The following is a 17,749-nucleotide window of genomic DNA, read 5'->3' as shown; positions in this document are numbered from 1 at the left end:
ATGGCTTTATATTAGAGTTTGAAATTTGGTATTGATATTCCTCCAGCAGTGTTCTTTCCGTTGAGGAGCGTTTTTGCTATTCGGGGTCTTTTATTGTTCCATATGAATTTTTGGATTGCCTCTTCTATTTCCTTGAAGAATGAGGGTGGAATTTTGATAGGTATTGCGTTGAATTTGTAGATAGCCTTGGGAAGTATTGCCATTTTCACAATGTTAATCTTTCCAATCCAGGAGCATGGGAGGTTTTGCCATTTTTTAAGTTCTGAGTTGATTTCCTTTTTCAAGATTTTAAAGTTTTCATCATAGAGGTCCTTCACTTCTTTAGTTAAGTTAATTCCTAGGTATTTTATTTTTTGTGGGGCTATTACAAATGGAGTTGCTTTCCTAATTTCAGCCACACTTTTCTCATTGTTGGCATACAGAAAAAGCCATGGATTTTGGGGGGTTAATTTTATAACCTGCTACTTTGCCAAAGTTTTGAATCAGCTTAAGTAATTTGGGAGTGGAGTCTATGGGATTCTTTAAATACAAGATCATGTCATCTGCAAAGAGGGAGAGTTTTATTTCTTCTTTCCCTATTTGGATCCCCTTTATGTCTGCATCTTGTCTTATTGCTGTAGCTAGGCATTCTAACACTAGATTGAAGAGAAGTGGAGAGAGTGGGCATCCTTGTCTTGTTCCTGAGTTAAGAGGAAATGGCTTTAGTTTTTCACCATTGAGTATAATGCTGGCTGTAGGTTTGTCATATACAGCCTTTATTGTACTGAGGAATGTTCCATGGATTCCTAATTTTTCCAAAACCTTCATCATAAAGGGGTGTTGGATCTTGTCGAATGCTTTTTCTGCGTCTATTGAGATAACCATGTGGTTCTTATTCTTGCTCCTGTTGATGTGATGAATAATATTAATTGATTTGCGTATATTGAACCAGCTTTGCATCCCTGAAATGAATCCTGTTTGATCGTGGTGTATGATTTTTTGGATGAATTGTTGAAGTCGTTTGGCCAAAATTTTGTTGAGAAGTTTTACATCAATGTTCATCAAAGAAATGGGTCTATAGTTCTCTTTCTTTGATGAGTCCCTGCCTGGTTTTGGGATGAGGGTTATGATGGCTTCATAGAATGTGTTCGGTAGTGAGCTTTCTCTTTCAATTTCATTGAAGAGTTGGAGGAGAATTGGTGTGAGCTCTGCTTTGAAGGCCTTGTAAAATTCCGCTGTAAAACCATCTGGTCCTGGACTTTTCTTAGCTGGGAGGTCTCTTATTGCTGTTTCTATTTCAATGCTTGATATGGGCCTGTTAAGATAGTTTAACTCATCTTGGTTTAGTTTTGGCATGTCAATATTTGCTAGGAAGAGGTCCATTTCTGTCAAGTTCTCAAACTTATTAGCATACAGTTTTGAGAAGTATTCCCTTATAATGTTCTGAATCTTGGTTGTTTCCGTGGTGATGTTTCCATTCTCATCTCTGAGTTTATTAATTTGGGTGTGTTCTTTTCTTTTTCTGATAAGATTTGCTAAGGGTCTGTCAATTTTGTTAAGTTTTTCAAAGAACCAACTCTTTGTTTTGTTGATTCTTTCTATAGTTTTTTTGGATTCTAATTCATTTAATTCTGATTTAATTTTGATTATTTCTTTCCGTCTACTGGATTGGGGTTTATCTTGCTGCTCTTTTTCAAGGAGGTTTAGATGCGTCATTAAATTGCTAGTTTCAGATCTCTCCAATTTGTTGATGTAGGAGCTCAGAGCTATAAACTTGCCTCTGAGTACTGCCTTTGCTGTGTCCCAGAGGAGCTGGTAATTTTTGTGTTCATTTTTGTTGAATAGCATGAACATTTGAATTTCCTTTCTAATCTCTTCCATGACCCACTCATGATTAAGCAGTGTGTTGTTCAGCCTCCATGTGATACCGGACATTCTTTGGTGGCTTTTGGTGTTGAGTTCTAATTTTATTCCCTTGTGGTCAGAGAGAATGCAAGGTATAACTTCAATGTTTCTGAATTTAGACAAGTTTGCTTTGTGGCCTAAAATGTGGTCTATTTTAGAAAACGTTCCATGTGCTGCTGAGAAAAACTTGTATTCTGATGCTTCTGGGTGAAATGTTCGGTTAATGTCTGTTAAGTCTAGTTGATCTATGCAGCTGTTTAGATCTGTGGTTTCTCTGTTGAGTTTTTGCCGAGTTGATCTATCTAGTGGGGAGAGTGGTGTGTTAAAATCCCCAACTATTAATGTCTTTGGATCTATATGGGATTTGAGGGAAAGTAGTGTTTCTTTGATAAATTTGGGTGCTCCATTGTTTGGTGAATAGATATTTAGAATTGTAATATCCTCCTGAAGGAGAGATCCTTTAATTAGTATGTAGTGACCTTCTTTATCTCTTTTCACGAATTTTAATTTGAAGTCTATTTTATCTGATATTAGGATTGCAACTCCCGCCTGTTTATGCGGTCCGTTTGCTTGGTAGATTTTGTTCCAGCCTTTCACATTGAAAATGTGTTTGTTTTTATGGGCAAGATGTGACTCCTGCAGGCAGCAGATAGAAGGGTTTTGTTTTTTAATCCAACTAGACAGTCTATGTCGCTTAATTGGAGAGTTCAGTCCGTTAACATTAAGAGATAGGACTGAGAGGTATTTGGGAGTTCCTGCCATGTTATCTACCTTTTTGGGGGCTGCGAAAACTGGGTTCTTCCTATGGTTCTTGGATTCTCAGTTTGGGTGCAGTTTCTTGGCCTTTATTGCGGTCTTGTTGGTTTTCTATGTGTAGGACATCTTTAAGAATCTTTTGTAGGGCTGGTTTGGTGGAGATGTATTGTTTCAATTTTTCTTTGCTATGGAAGGTTTTTATTTGGCCTTCGGTTATGAAGGAGAGTTTAGCTGGGTACAGTATTCTTGGTTGATAGTTGTTTGTTTTTAGGGCATGGCATACATCGTTCCAGGCTCTTCTTGCTTTGATTGTCTCTGCTGAGAAATCTGAGGTGATTCTAATTGGTTTCCCTTTATAAGTGATTACCCTTTTCTCTCTGACAGCTTTAAGGATCTTTTCCTTGTTCTGAGTTGATCCTGTGTGGATTATAATGTGGCGGTGGGATGTCCTATTGTGGTCTGGTCTATTTGGGGTTCTAAAGGCTTCTTGTATCTGGACAGGCCTATCTTTTTGCATGTTTGGGAAGTTCTCTGCTAGGATCCTGTTAAACAAATTTCCTAGACCATTAACTTCTGCTTCTAGGTGCTCCACTACACCCATTATCCTTAGATTAGGCCTTCTGATGGTGTCTTCCAGGTGTTGGATAGATCTATCATATTTCTTGGACTTGTCTTGGATGGTTGTATGTTCTTTCTCTGTAATATCTAGGCTGTCTTCAATCCCTGAGATTCGATCTTCTGCATGGTCTAACCTGCTGTCAAGACTCTCTACTTTGTTTTTTATCTCTTTTCCTTCTAGTTGGTCAGCTTTGATGGCTTCAAGTTCTTTGTTGAAGCTCTGTTTTAGGTCTTGTATGAATTTGTTTACTTCCTTAATTTGGTGTTCAGTGTTTGTCCTCAAATCACTTAGTTGATTGGTTATGGTTTCTTTGGGCTCCCATTCCTTCTGTTGGGTTCCATTCAGCATTCCCTTTGTGGTCTCCCTGACTTCCTTCAGCTCTTTGTTAATGGATTCCATGAATGCCTTTAGTGATCTTTGTGTGTTCTCTACCTGGTCTCTCAATTCCTGTATTACTCTTTGATTAACTTCCTCCCGTTCGTGGGATTCCTGCAGATCTCTTTGAGTGTTCTCAGCCTGCTCACGCCATTCCTCCCTTTCTCTTTGAGTATTCTCAAGTTGTTCACACAAATCCTGTATCAGTTTTTGAGTAGCTTCCTCACGCTTATGATATTCCTGTATAAACTTCTGGGATGCCTCCTCTCTCTCCCTGTCACGCTCATACAGAGTCCTTTGTACATTGTCAAACTTTTCATTTATCATGTTTGCCAGCAGTGTTTGTAGAGCTGTTTGGGAACTCTCCTCTGGATTATTCATTATCTGTTCTAACCCCTGATTATCAGGATTGGGAATTGAGATACCCGAATTTGCCATTTTTCTTGTGTTTTCCTGGCTTACTCTGCCCATTTGAGATGAAGATAGCACCAGTTTTGTGCTAGAACACTATCTTAAGGCAACCATCAACCAAAGTTTGCATTTGTACAGTCAATAGTCTACAGATACAATCTAGTTCAACAGATACATCTATTCGACATCAAACAACTATATGTTAAAGGGCTTCGAACCGCAGAGAAGAATTTGGGTTAGGGAGAGATGTGGGTAAAAAATAGGAATAGATTGGTGTGGGGAGGCACAGGGAGAGTTAACTATGTCCTAATCACAGTGCAGGAAATAGGTTGGGTAGGATGCAAGTAGAGAGAGAGAGAAAAAGGAGAAAGGGAAAGGGGAATGAAAAGAGACCAGAAAAAAAATAGAAACGTAAAAGTTAATGTTATTTTAGAGATTACAAGACCATCTATTTATAGAGGAATATGAATATGTTGAGAGAAAGGGAGGGACATAGAGGAGATGTGGAAAACTTTAAAAAAATGCTTAAAATATTATATAGGTATAAAGAGGTAGTACTGCTATTAATTAATTTAACTCTCAGAGGTTTTGAATTGAGTAATAAGTTTGTGGGTTAAGTGTGTACACAATGGGGGGTAGGGTCTACTGGTTAACTATGGGTTTATCTGAGGATGTGCAGGACAAGAGTTAAGTCACATAAAGAAGAACAAAGAGGAAAAGATGGAAAGGATAGGGAAGTGAGAAGAAAAGATCAGAAGTTCAGTAGAGCTAGACAAAAAACAAAAAGATAATTAAGAATGAAAGAAAAAGAGAAAGAAGACAAGAAAAGAAAGGAAAACACACATTCACGTATTCCTAAAATAAAAATTATAAGAGGAGAAAAGAAAAAAAAAAAAAAAGTTAATGGAAAACAATTATTTTTTCAGAAGAGGCAAAAATTAAAGATTAATAAAAGTTTTAGAAAAGCAAAAAAATTGTTTTTATATATATAAGGTAACAAAAAACGAAGAAAAAAAAAACAAAACGAAAAAAAGAAAAGAAGAAGAAGAAGAAGAAGAAAAAAAAAAGGTCTTTGATTTTTTTTGGGGGGGGGAGGGGTGGGAAGAGTCCTGTATCTCCCTTTTGTCTGTAACCAGAGTGTGGTTGGAGTCTCTGGTCAGCTTGAGGTCCTGTGGCTTGATTGGTTTCTTAAGTCAGTTTGTTGGAACAGGCAGAAAAATGCTCTGCTTTACCCAAGATTTTGAGATTCCCCCTCCCAGGTTAGTTTACTGGGAGAGTGATCTGCTTTGAGAATCACAAAAGAGGGGGATGCAGTGATGAGGCTAGGTTCTGGGTAGAGTTGAGGCCTTTCAACAAACAGTAGCTTTTCCCTGAGGCTATTTTGTGAAAGAAACTCACAGCACCCAGCCTGGAGCCATTCTCAGGGTTTCTGTTTTTCAATTGATTGTGGTGGCTGCTAGAGGGAGGGGCAGCCTCTGGCTCTGGTTACCCGGTGAGGAGTGCCACTCCAATGGCTGGCGCCTGAGCTGGGTGACTTTTCCCTGGATGGAACTGAGTCTGTGAGGTCACTTCGCCGTTAAGTTCTTGTGACCTGCTAAATGACTCGTTTTATTCCAAGGCCTGAGCTGGAGCTAGCCGCTCCTCTGAGCTTTGTCGGTATCCAAGATGGAGATCACCGGTGCTGGGGGGGGAGGGGTGGCCTTCCCTCCTCTGCTCCCTGGGAAGGAGTGAGGAAGTGGGGCTACTCACGCCGAGTCTTGGATCCTGGGTCGTCTCTGGTCTGCAAAGTGCAGAATGAAGTTGTCCGCTCCTTGTCGGTTCTTGCTGGTGTTGAGTAGAATCCGCTCGCCCGCTGCGTCTGGCTCCTTCGTCCCGGACTCTCTGCGTGAGCGCTCAGGTATGGCCGCGGCTGCGGGACTGTTCACTGGAACTCTGAAACTGTTTTCTATGCAAGAGCTTGTTCAGATTCCAGCTTCTCCTCCGCCATCTTCCCGGAACCCCTTCCTTCAGTTCTGACCCAGCAGCCTTATTGGATTTGGAGATCATCCAACCTGATCAGTTCCAGGACTAGAGATCCAGGAATATCAATTTGCTGGCCAACACCTACTCCCTAGGACTCCCACATTGGAAGCTATTTGCACTTTGATATGCCTTGGGGCAAGGACAGAAAACATCCAGCTTCTAGTCACAGATCACCCCCTGGGGAAGTTTACTTTCTAATGAGTGAGATCAGCTTGGCTTAAAGATCTATACCCCACTCATCTCCACCCTACTCCAACCTCAGGCCTGGTAGAGGAAAGCTTAGGGAACTTACTATTTCCCAACTTTACTAGCAGCACGAACTTGGACCTCACCCAGTGGTATCTTTTTCTTAGAGCTTTCTAAAAGTTGCTGGATTCCCATAGGTCCTCTTTCTGAATAAAAAGTGGATTACAGGTTATTGGTGGCCATGGAGGAATGCCTGGCACAGACAACCTACCTGAAGCCTCACTGCAAGAGGAGTGAAAGATTCTTGCAAAAAGAACCCTTGACTGATTTGGCCTCCAGTGAAAACAGAAATGTTTGACCTCTTCCTGGCCATTGTAGGTTCTAAGCAATTGAGATTTCTATCTTACTCATGTAAAGTAACCATACCCAACTGGCTAGCTCCATGCATCCCTTTTGTCCTTACAACTCCCCGTGGGCCTCAGATAGCTTTGAATGCTGGAAAAGTGAGTATGAGAATGGGTCATTGGGCCATGTCTCCCCTTCTCTCCTTCACTTGGAAGGAGAGAATCAAGCAGTTCTTGATACACTATGGGGCTGGTCAGCTTTTCACTCCCTCAAACAGCTAGACTCACTTCTGTTCTTAATGTTGCCAGATGCCTTGAGAAACTACCCTGGCAACCAAGATCTTGCACTCATCCTGTGAGTTCTGCTTCACTGTAAACTGAACTGTAAGCACAGGGATCGGGGTTCCTGCTACTGTTTCTGGGGAATGTGACTGCAATCCCTCTGATGGGGCATGAGACAAGAACCTACCATTGTGTGAAGGAGAATTAGATCTGTAATGGCCAGTATTCATAACTGCCTTTTGTGGTTCCATTCCCAAAGAGGAATGTGTAATGGGTGGCAGGTATAGCCAGTCCTGTGTCAGAATAAAGGAGGAAGAGGCCCTGCTACCTCAGTGCCCAGACAAGCCTTGAACGTCAATCATTTCAGTACTACAAACATCAAATTGGTACTAGGAAAATTGTAACATCTAGATTTGGTTTTCTTTCTCTTCAACCTGCTTTTTTGCTACTGGCATGCTATTGAGAGATTGCTAACTTTAAAACTGGGCCAGGGAAAATAAAAAATATTGGCGTTTGTCATCCTCCTCTTCAAAATAGCAGGAACACCATGAATTTGAAACTCCTCTTGAGCACCAGTCCTATATTGCTAAGATTAAATCCTGCTGGCCAACTTTATATTTCAAATACATTGAAAGAATAAAAGGGATTCTTAAGAAGAATAAGGACTAAGAGTATAAAATGTATACTTCTTTATTTATATAAATAAGGCTTTCATACAATCATATTTAAAAGTAATCTGTATTTTTACATTCACCACCCGTGAGTTCCTGACAGGAAAGGCTGTGCATAATGATACACAGCAAGAATCCCACTGCAGGACAACAGGAGCTCAGGAAAGCACCATTAATTTGAGAAGTAGGCAGGCTCTGACACTCCTGTTGCACTGCTAGCAATGGGAAGTCTTAAACTAGTTCCTCCACCAAGTCTTCTTCAAATTTCCCCTGTTCATCAGCAGTAGCATCTTGGCACTGCTGGTACTCGGACACCAGGTCATTGATATTGCTCTCAGCTTCAGTGAACTCCATTTCATCTATGCCCTTACCTATGTACCAGTGCAAGAATGCATTGCACTGGAACATGGCACTGAACTGCTCTGAGATGCACTTGAAGGGATCCTAGATGGCCATGTTGTTGCCGATGAAGGTGGCCAACATCGTGAGTCCATGTGGGGGGCGGGGAGGGAAGGGGCGATGTCATACACAGCCGTCTTCACATTGTTGGGGATCCAGTCTCCAACGTAGCTGCTGTTCTTGTTCTGCACGTTGAGCATCTGCTCATCCACCTCTTCATGGACATGCAGCCTCGGAAGATGGCAGCCGCTGTCAGGTAGCAGCCATGGCGGAGATCACAGTTGACCATCAAGTTCTTAGCGTCAAATATCTGCTGGGTGAAACTCGGGCACTGAGAGAGCATGGTACTGCTGGCTGGCATGGCTGGTCAGGGGCACAAAGCCAGGCATGAAGAAGTGCAGGCGGGAAAGAGCATCAGATTCAAGGCCAGCTTGTGCAGGTCTGCATTCAGCTGGCCAGGGAAGCACAGGCAGGTGGTAACCCCGCTGTTGGTGGCTGACACCAGGTGGTTCAGGTCACCATAGTTGGGCATGGGCAGCTTCAAGTTACAGAAGCAGATGTTGTACAGGACCTCGTTGTCGATGCAGAAAGTTTCATCTGCATTTTCCACCAGCTGGTGGACAGAGAAGATCGTGTTGTAGGGCTCCAGCACTGTGTTTGACACCTTCAGGGAGGGCATGACACTGAAGGTGTTCATGATGCGGTTTGGGTACCCTTCTTGAATATTGTTGAGAATCAGGGTGCCCATACTTGACCTGGTGCCACCTCCCAAGGAGTGGGCCAGCTAGAAACCCTGTAGACAGTCACACCTTTCTGACTTCCGCCTCACCACATCCAGTACCGGCTCCACCAGCTCGGCTTCCTCTGTGTAGTAGCCCTTGGCCCAGTTATTGGCTGACCCGCTCTGGCCTATCAGACATGATGAGACACACACTCCAAGAATATTTACTGTGACATTTGTATTATGAAGACAATAGGACTCTTCTGAGCCAACCTTTGCTTTTACTTTAGATAACTTTGGTGAAATAAAGGAAATGTTTTCAATGTATCTGGGACCCTACAAATCACCCAGGTTCTAAAGAAATAAAGACAATATGGAGGAAGATACATTTTAACCCAAATCAACTACTTGTAGAAATGAAGAACAGAGCCTGCCTCAATACTGGAAATGTAGTTATTTTCACAGGAGGGACAGGAGCACAGTGTGATCATAGGAAAGCTAAGCTGCAAGCACTTGTCTGCACCTTGCTCACACATAGCTGTGCTTTGCTTTCTGGTGTCCTGAAGTAGTTCTCTGTTATTGCCGGGCCTTTGAAATGACCAGCAGCGCTGAAACCTTGTTGGAGGCTTTCCCTGATTGCTGATCTTTCCCTTTAGAGGCTACTTTGTCATAGAGTGCTTGAAGAGTGGCACTTATCTGAGCTGTCTGAGTGGCCAGGGGCATGACTCCAGTGGACTGGAATAGGTGGGTTAGCTGAGGACAATATCTAGGTGTATGAAGGCTCAGCCCAGCACTGGAGTGCCTGGATGTTAGGACCCATAGACCATGATGACATACCAAATATGAAGTTGTCTGGCCTGAAGCTCTGGCCAAATGGTCCTGATCTCACTGAGTCTAAGGTTCCAGGCTCTAGGTCCACCGGAGGAACATATTTTTTTGCCTGTGGGGACAAGAGTTGACGTAGGCCTATAATTGACAAGAAACTTAGGGGCAGAGCTTATGATTTTAAGTGACTCTCAGCATTCATTACAGAAATTACAGCATTTGAGACATAGAAACAGAAAAGATTGGTTCAGCCATTGAGGGATTTTTTGAAGAGGGATTAGCAGTGGTTCTCTCACTTCAGCCCTCCCTTCTTTTCAGGCCTCCTGGTCACTTCCGCCTTTTGCACACCATCCCATCCCTGCCAATCCTCCGGGGCTAGTCAGTCTTTACTGATGCTGTCAATATAAGCTAGCTTATGTGGATTCAGAACAGGCAGAAGAAAGTAGAAATGCATTTGGAGTGTGGATGGAAAATGCCACTCAACTGTGACTACCCTTTTTGCCCCTTGGTCAATGAGACAGTCATGAGACAATCAAATTGCTTCAGCTTTCTTGTCATCAAGAGGTGATTCAAACTTATCCATTCTCTTTCTCGACACTGTCTCTTAAATTACAGAGAACAATATGGTAATCTTGCTTCACAAAAAATGGAAAAGACAACATTGAAGGAAGAGCTCCTTGCTTCATGATGAGTGTTGGGCTGTTAAGAGCCAGTTGTCATTGTTGGAGTTTTTGAAGTTACTCACCCATAAACCCTTACAGGTGTCTTCCTTGTCAAGGTAATTCAAGTCATTGATTGATATTACCCTTTAAAACTTCCATGGAGCTGTTGAATATTTTTGTGATTACCATCTTGTTGTGAGATGAAATCCATTTCTGACTTAGTAAGGAATGGACTTGAGAATTCTGATAATTCTCTTAGAACTTCAATTCTGAAGGAAGCTAAATAAATCTTGACAGGATAAGAACAAATATATGTGAATTAATCCTTCCTCTTCATCCCTTTTCCTTCCCCAGTACTGTTTATTGGGCCACTGGCTCCTCTTCTCCAGTCCGCAAGTTCCAAATGCCTCAGGCCTTAACCCATTCCTTCTCCACCTCCTCGCATGTTTCTCGTCTCCATTCCTGCCAGTTTTCATCTTCAGGTTCACCTTTAATTCACCTGCTATTGTCTCTGCACATGCCAACACTGTACATTCCGCCAAATGTGGCTTGTCAAGGGAAATAATTATACACTATTTTCTTCTCATATACTTGTACTGTACTCTATAGTAAAACCACTGGCTACATAGCATGTACCTGTTAATAAGTATGATGTCATGTAGAGACACTTGAATGTGTGTGGCAGATTATTTGTAGGTTCTATACAAATACTATTTTATATAAAGAACTTGAGTGTGTGAAGATGTTGTTATTGGTGGGGGTCCTCGAGCCCATTCCATGAGGATACTCAGGGGTGATTGAATTTTAAGTAATGGTGCTGTTTTCATACTTCCTTTAAATGAATTTATTAAAAGACTACTTTTTCAGCCCTTTGTTTATGGATCACATCTGTAATCCTAGCTAATCATGAGGCTGAGATCTGCAGATCATGGTTCAGTGTTAGCCCAGAAGGGAAGGAAAGTTCTTGGAACTCCTATTTCCAATTAACCACACACACACACACACACACACACACACACACACACACACACACACACACAACACACAACACAAAGCTCAAAGAGAAGCTCTATCAATTGAACCACTAGTAGACTTCCATGTGAACAGTGACCTGACTGAGCCTCACAGGTGTCTGCTGGACCAGACATCCATTAAAAGGGCTAAAGGATGCAGATATCTCATACAGGCTGTGTGACACCTCTGATTGGGTCTGGGATGGATATGGCCACAGACTGACCTATGACCTTGAGAGTCACATAGCTCTGTCCTACAGACAATAAAACCCTGTACAAAGCATCCCAGTAAGTACCTCCCTTAGGACCCCTCCTGTCTAGCAAGACATTTGATATTCTCTTCTTCAATATATCATTGCTGTTTTATTCTTCCCTCTGTATCCATGAACTCATTCTTTGAGATCATAGAGACAAAATATGTGATTCAGTTATTAGGTTTTCAGTATCAACATGATGGCCTGCTTCAAAACAGACCTTTTTTTATAATTCCTGGGCACCAAAGCTGGTGGATTCTGAATGCTTTTATCTTGAGCCCTTTTTGTGTTGCCACCAAACCTGTGCTAGAGTATCATCAGTGCCCAAGGGACACACCGGGAATGCGTTTGTTTCAATCACACATGGTATACCTAGGTGTTGAGTCAGCAAACATGATGGGTACTCACAGATGTGTGACTTAGTGATGTCAGCCACTCAGCACAAGGTTTCCCTGGACCAGAGTCTCATCCCCATGCATTGAGTAGATGATAGGTGAAACCTTTGTTTCTCATACACAGATTATATCCTGATTGTTCCTAGTAAATGAATTCCATAGACCACAGGGGAAACAAGCTGAATCCTTCTTTTAGTCATTTCTTCCCTAACACAGACACATCTGCTCCTTGAAGACACCATGGACACATACCTCCCAGTAGAAGCTTTCCAAGACCCTACTCCACCATGTCACCCACCCACTTCAGATCTGTTAGCAGCCACTTTCCTCTAATAAACACATCCCTCACGTCCAGCCTCCCCTATGAAAGTCTTCACTGTTGGGTTTTTATCCTAATGTAGGGGTCACATGCTTAACTATCAAGGTCATGGTTATTTGATATCTTTTGGGTCTACACACAGGACTGCTCAGGGCCATATTGATCCAATGTCTATGGCTCTGTTCACAAGACTGCTCAGTGCCATGGTGATGGGATGTATAGTGTCTGCATATGGGACTGCTCAGTACTATAGTGAATGATGCAGAATATCCATAGAAGGGCACCATTTTCCCATTGAGATTTTCAGCTTTCATTACTTGTGCATAGCTGGTGTTCCACACAGCACTCTAAAATCTATGGGAATTTAGGAAAGAGCCTCTTTATCATGAGTTAGCAGAGAATGGAAGAAAATACAATACTCAGCTGTGGTGGTGGTGGCTCTAGCTGGTATTTCTTGATACTCAGCAGACTAAGATCTGAGGATCTAAGTTCAAGGCCAGTCCAGGCAAGAAAATTCAGTGAGATTCTTATCCCTAATTAACCACCAAAAATCCCGAAGTAGAGCTATGACTGAAGTGGTAGAGCACTAATCTTCAGAAAAAAAAAAAATCCAAGTCAACGTTTAGGCATTAATTTAAGCCTTAGGACCAACACACACACACATACACACACACACACACACACACACACAACCATTTGTCCAGCACTGGTGGCTCACACACCTGTAATCCTAGCTATTTAGGACGCTGAGGTCTGAACTTCAGAGTTTCAATCCAGCCCAGGTAGAAAAGTTTGAGACTTATCTCCAATTAACCACCAGAAAACCAGAAGTGGTCCTGTGGCTCAAAGTGGAAAAGCACTAGCCACGAGGGACAGTGTCTAGGTCCTGAGTTCAAGCCTTTCGACTGACAAGAAAAATAAAATGTAACACCTGGATCAGGTCCTTTGTCTCCTTTGTTTGAGGAAAGAGTCTACAGACAAAAAGGAAGAGGTAAGACAGCATAACTTTATTGAAGGAAAAGACCATCAGAACCCTTGCTAGACAGGACAGGCCCATGGGAGGGAAGGCACTAGTTGATGTGGGTTATGTAAGTATTAATGAGGTGTCTTTAGGAATGAGCTATATGTCTCTCAAGACCATTGGACAGTCTGCAGGTCATATCACTCCCCAGGCCTAGTCCGAGGCTCCAAAAAGCCAACCCAAGATCTTTATGCATTCTTTAGTCCTTCTGAGTAGGTTATAATTTTGGTACCTACCTCTGGGGTATAGTCACCTCATCACAGTGTTTATTGTTCCAGGGGCGATGGGCCATGATATGATGTCAAGGAGCCTGCACACAGGACGGCTCAAGGCCAAAGTAAAAGACAACTTCTCTGGGAGAGAGACTTTGCCTCCATTGCACAGACATGCTCTTTTTATGCTCTGATAACTCTGGGCGGTTTTTCCATGTTTTCTCATTTTTTTCTCCAGTGCTTTAGATGGAACCCAGGACATCATGCATGTAAGGTAAGCACTCTCCCATTACAATTATATTTCTTTCCTTGGATTTGTTTTTAAATGAGCAGTAGATATCATCTTTGTGTATAGGAAAATAGTTATCAAATATCTCCATTTTAAAGGTTTCAGCTCATGAAGTATCACAGTATTTTTTATAATCTAAAATAGAGATATTCTGCCTTGGAGATGTCCAGAGGCCTCAGCCATAAAAACGCCTGGGATAACTGCTGTGCAATTGGCAATGCCAAGCTGGAGCCTTTCCCTTTTGCCCCAGCTTGCTGTTGCACCAGTGCTCCTTTCACCAGAAATGCTCATTTTCTCCATTTCTGCTCTTTGACACTTACATAGAGGAGTCAGCTCCAGCCCTCTGAGAACTCTCTATGGGGGTGCGGAGTGCGGATTCTAGTATGGAAGAGGGCTTCTCTTCCTCCTCCATCTTTTGTGCTGGTCTTGGGCTTGATCTCAGGGACTGGCTCAGTCAGTTTTTCTGTTTGTTTATTTTTTCTTGTTTGTTTGATTTTTAGTCAAGAGCAGAACTTAGGCCACAGTTTCACTTCCAGATATTTGGGCTCCTAATTAGTGATGAGTCTCATGAACTTCCCTACACAGGCTGGCTTTGAACCTCATTCCTCAGATGTTTGCTTCATGAATAACGTGGATTATAAGCATGAGCCACAAGCACCTGGCAGAGACAGGGGTCTTCTTTCAGACATACTGGCTAAACAGTGCAAAGATCAAGAGGGGTAGCCTCTTTGTTTCAGCTGACCCCATCTTTTTCCATCACATCCATCGTCAGCCCTGTACCACTCATGGAGAAGAGCTTGGTGCTTCTTCATGCCTGATCTGAATTAATTCATTGTTCATACTAATAATAAATAAAAATATTTCATGAGTATGTTTGTCTTCTCACCAACAGCAACGGATCTAGAAATCAAGAATCATTTATACCTTAACTTGCCAACTCCAGAATGTAGAAAATTACTCACGTTGCATATGCCTTTCTTTACTAAGTGAATTAGATCAGAGTAGCCTTCACATGTGCTTCTCACCCAGTGGAGATGATAACAAGGTAGCAAGGTGTTGGGCAGTCTTGTATAGAAACTGGGCAAGGACCATAAAAACAAACACATTTTGACTTTGAAAGGCTGGAACAAAATCTACAAAGCAAACGATCCCCATAAACAGGCAGGAGTTGCGATACTAATATCAGATAAAATAGACTGCAAATTAAAATTAGTTAGAAGAGATAAAGAAGGTCGCTACACACTAATGAAGGGATCTCTCCTTCAGGAGGATAGTACAATTGTAAATAGTTATTCGCCAAACAAAGGAACACCCAAATTTATCAGAGAAACACTCCTTTCTCTCAAATCTCATATAGATCTAAAGACATTAATTGTTGGGGACTGTAACACTCCACTATCGCCACTAGATAGATCAACTCAGCAAAAACTCAACATAGAAACCGCAGACCGAAACAACTGCATAGATCAACTAGATTTAACAGACATCTACCGAATATTTCACCTAGCAGCATCAGAATACACGTTTTTCTCAGCAGCACATGGAACATTTTCCAAAATAGACAACATTTTAGATCACAAAGCAAATTTGTCCAAATTCAGAAACATTGAAATTATACCTTGCATTCTCTGAGACCACAAGGGAATAAAATTAGAACTCAACACCAAAATCCACCAAAGAAAGTCCTGTAACATATGGAGGCTGAACAACACACTGTTGAACCACCAGTGGGTCATGGAAGGGATTAGAAACAAAATTCAATTGTTCATGATATTCAACAAAAATGAACACAAAAATTAACAGCACCTATGGGACACAGCAAAGACAGTACTCAGAGGCAAGTTTATAGCTCTGAGTTCCTACATCAACAAATTGGAGAGAGCTGAAACCAACAATTTAATGAGACAGCTGAGCCTCCTTGAAAAAGAGCAGCAAGATAAACCCAATCCAGTAGACGGAAAGAAATAAAGAAAGTTAAATCAGAAATAAATGAATTAGAATCCAAAAAAATCATAGAAAGAATCAACAAAAGAAAGAGTTGGTTCTTCAAAAACATTAACAAAATTGACAGACCCTTAGCAAATCTTATCAGAAAAAGAAGAGAACACACCTAAATAAATAATCTCAGAGATGAGAATGGTAACATCACCACCGAAACAACCAAGATTCAGAATATTGTAAGGGAATATTTCTCAAAACTTTATGCTTATAAGTTTGAGAACTTGCCAAAAATGGACCTTTTCCTAGCATATATCGACATGCAGAGACTAAACCAAGATGAGTTAAACCATCTTAACAGGCCCATATCAAGAATTGAAATAGTAACAGCAATCAGAGAACTCCCTTCTGCTGTTTTACAGTGGAATTCTACAAGGCCTTCAAAGCAGAACTCACACGAATACTCATTCAACACTTCAATGAAATTAAAGAGAAGGTTCACTACCGAATTCATTCTATGAAGATAAATAACCCTCATTCCAAATCCCGGCATGAACTAATCAAACAAAGAACTATAGACCCATATCTTTGATGAACATTGATGCCAAACTTCTCAACAAAATTTTGGCAAATCAGCTTCAACAATTCATCCAAAAACATCATACAGCACAATCAAACAGGATTCATTTCAGGGATGCAGTGCTGGTTCAATATACACAAATCAATAAACATAATTCATCACATCAACAAAGGTAAGGATAAGAACCACATGTTTATCTCAATAGATGCAGAAAAAACATTTGACAAGATCCACCATCCCTTTATGATGAAGGTTCTGGAAAAATTAGGAATCCATGGAACATTCCTCAATACAATAAAGGCTGTATAAGACAAACCTACAGCCAGTATTATACTCAATTGTGAAAAACTGAAGCCATTTACTCTAAACTCAGGAAAGAGACAAGGATACTCACTCTCTCCTCTACTCTTCAATCTAGTATTAGAATGCTTAGTTACAGCAATAAGACAAGACGCAAACATAAAGTGGATCCAAATAGGGAAAAATGAAGTAAAACTCTGCCTCTTTGCAGATGAGGTGATCTTGTATTTTAAGAATCCCATGGACTCCACTCCCAAATTACTCATTGTGATTCAAAACTTTGGCAAAGTAGCAGGGTATAAAATTAACCCCCCAAAATCAATTGCTTTTCTATATGCCAACAATGAGAAAAGTGTGGCTAAAATCAAGAAAAAAAACTCCATTCAGAATAGCCCCACAAAAAAAAAATACCTAGGGATTAACTTAACCAAAGAAGTGAAGGACCTCTATGATGAAAACTTTAAAAACCTGAAAATGGAAATCAAAACAGAACTTAGAAAGTGACAAATAACTCCTGGATTGGAAAGATCAACATCGTGAAAATGGCAATACTTCCCAAGGCTATCTACAAATTCAACGCAATACCTATCAAAATTCCACCCTCATTCTTCAAGGAAATAGAAGAGGCAATCTAAAAATTCATATGGAACAATAAAAGACCCCAAATAGCAAAAATGATCCTTAACAGGAAGAACACTGCTGGAGGAATAGCAATACCAATTTTCAAACTCTACTATAAAGCCACAGTAATCAAAACAGCTTGGTATTGGCACAAGAACAGACCTCAGGACCAATAGAATAGAATTGAAAACCCAGAAATGAACCTACAGACCTATAGCCATTTAATCTTTGATAAAGGAGCTAAAAAAATAGAATGGAAGAAAGACAGCCTCTTCAGTAAATGGTGTTGGCAAAATTGATTAATTACCTGTAGGAAACTAAAGCTAGATCCTTATATATCACCTTGCACCAGAATCAACTCCAAATGGATCAAAGATCTCAGAGTCAAAGCAGACACTGTGAAAACTTTACAGGATGGAGTAGGAGAAACCCTAGGTCTCCTTGGCACAGGCCAAAATTTTCTTAATAGAGACCCAGAAACACAAGAAATCAAAGAAAAGTTGGACAAATGGGATTGCATGAAAGTGCATAGCTTCTGTATGGCAAAGGACATAACTCACAAGATTAATAGAAAGCCCACGGATTGGGAGAAAATGTTCACTATCCTTAAAACAGACAAGGGTCTTATATCTAAAATATACCTGGAACTC

The 17,749-nt window shown here is 41.1% G+C and overlaps 1 pseudogene; it reads right to left on the bottom strand.

The window, feature by feature from the left end:
- Window positions 1-671: 671 nt before the first annotated feature.
- LOC122095054 overlaps window positions 672-17,749 on the bottom strand; it is a 49,764-nt pseudogene continuing 32,686 nt past the window's right edge.

This window comes from Dipodomys spectabilis, unplaced genomic scaffold (genome assembly GCF_019054845.1).
Source record: "Dipodomys spectabilis isolate Male_0828 unplaced genomic scaffold, ASM1905484v1 ptg000333l, whole genome shotgun sequence".
NCBI lineage: Eukaryota > Metazoa > Chordata > Mammalia > Rodentia > Heteromyidae > Dipodomys > Dipodomys spectabilis.
Note: the sequence above shows the minus strand (reverse complement) of the source record. Positions and strands in the feature narration are given on the sequence as shown.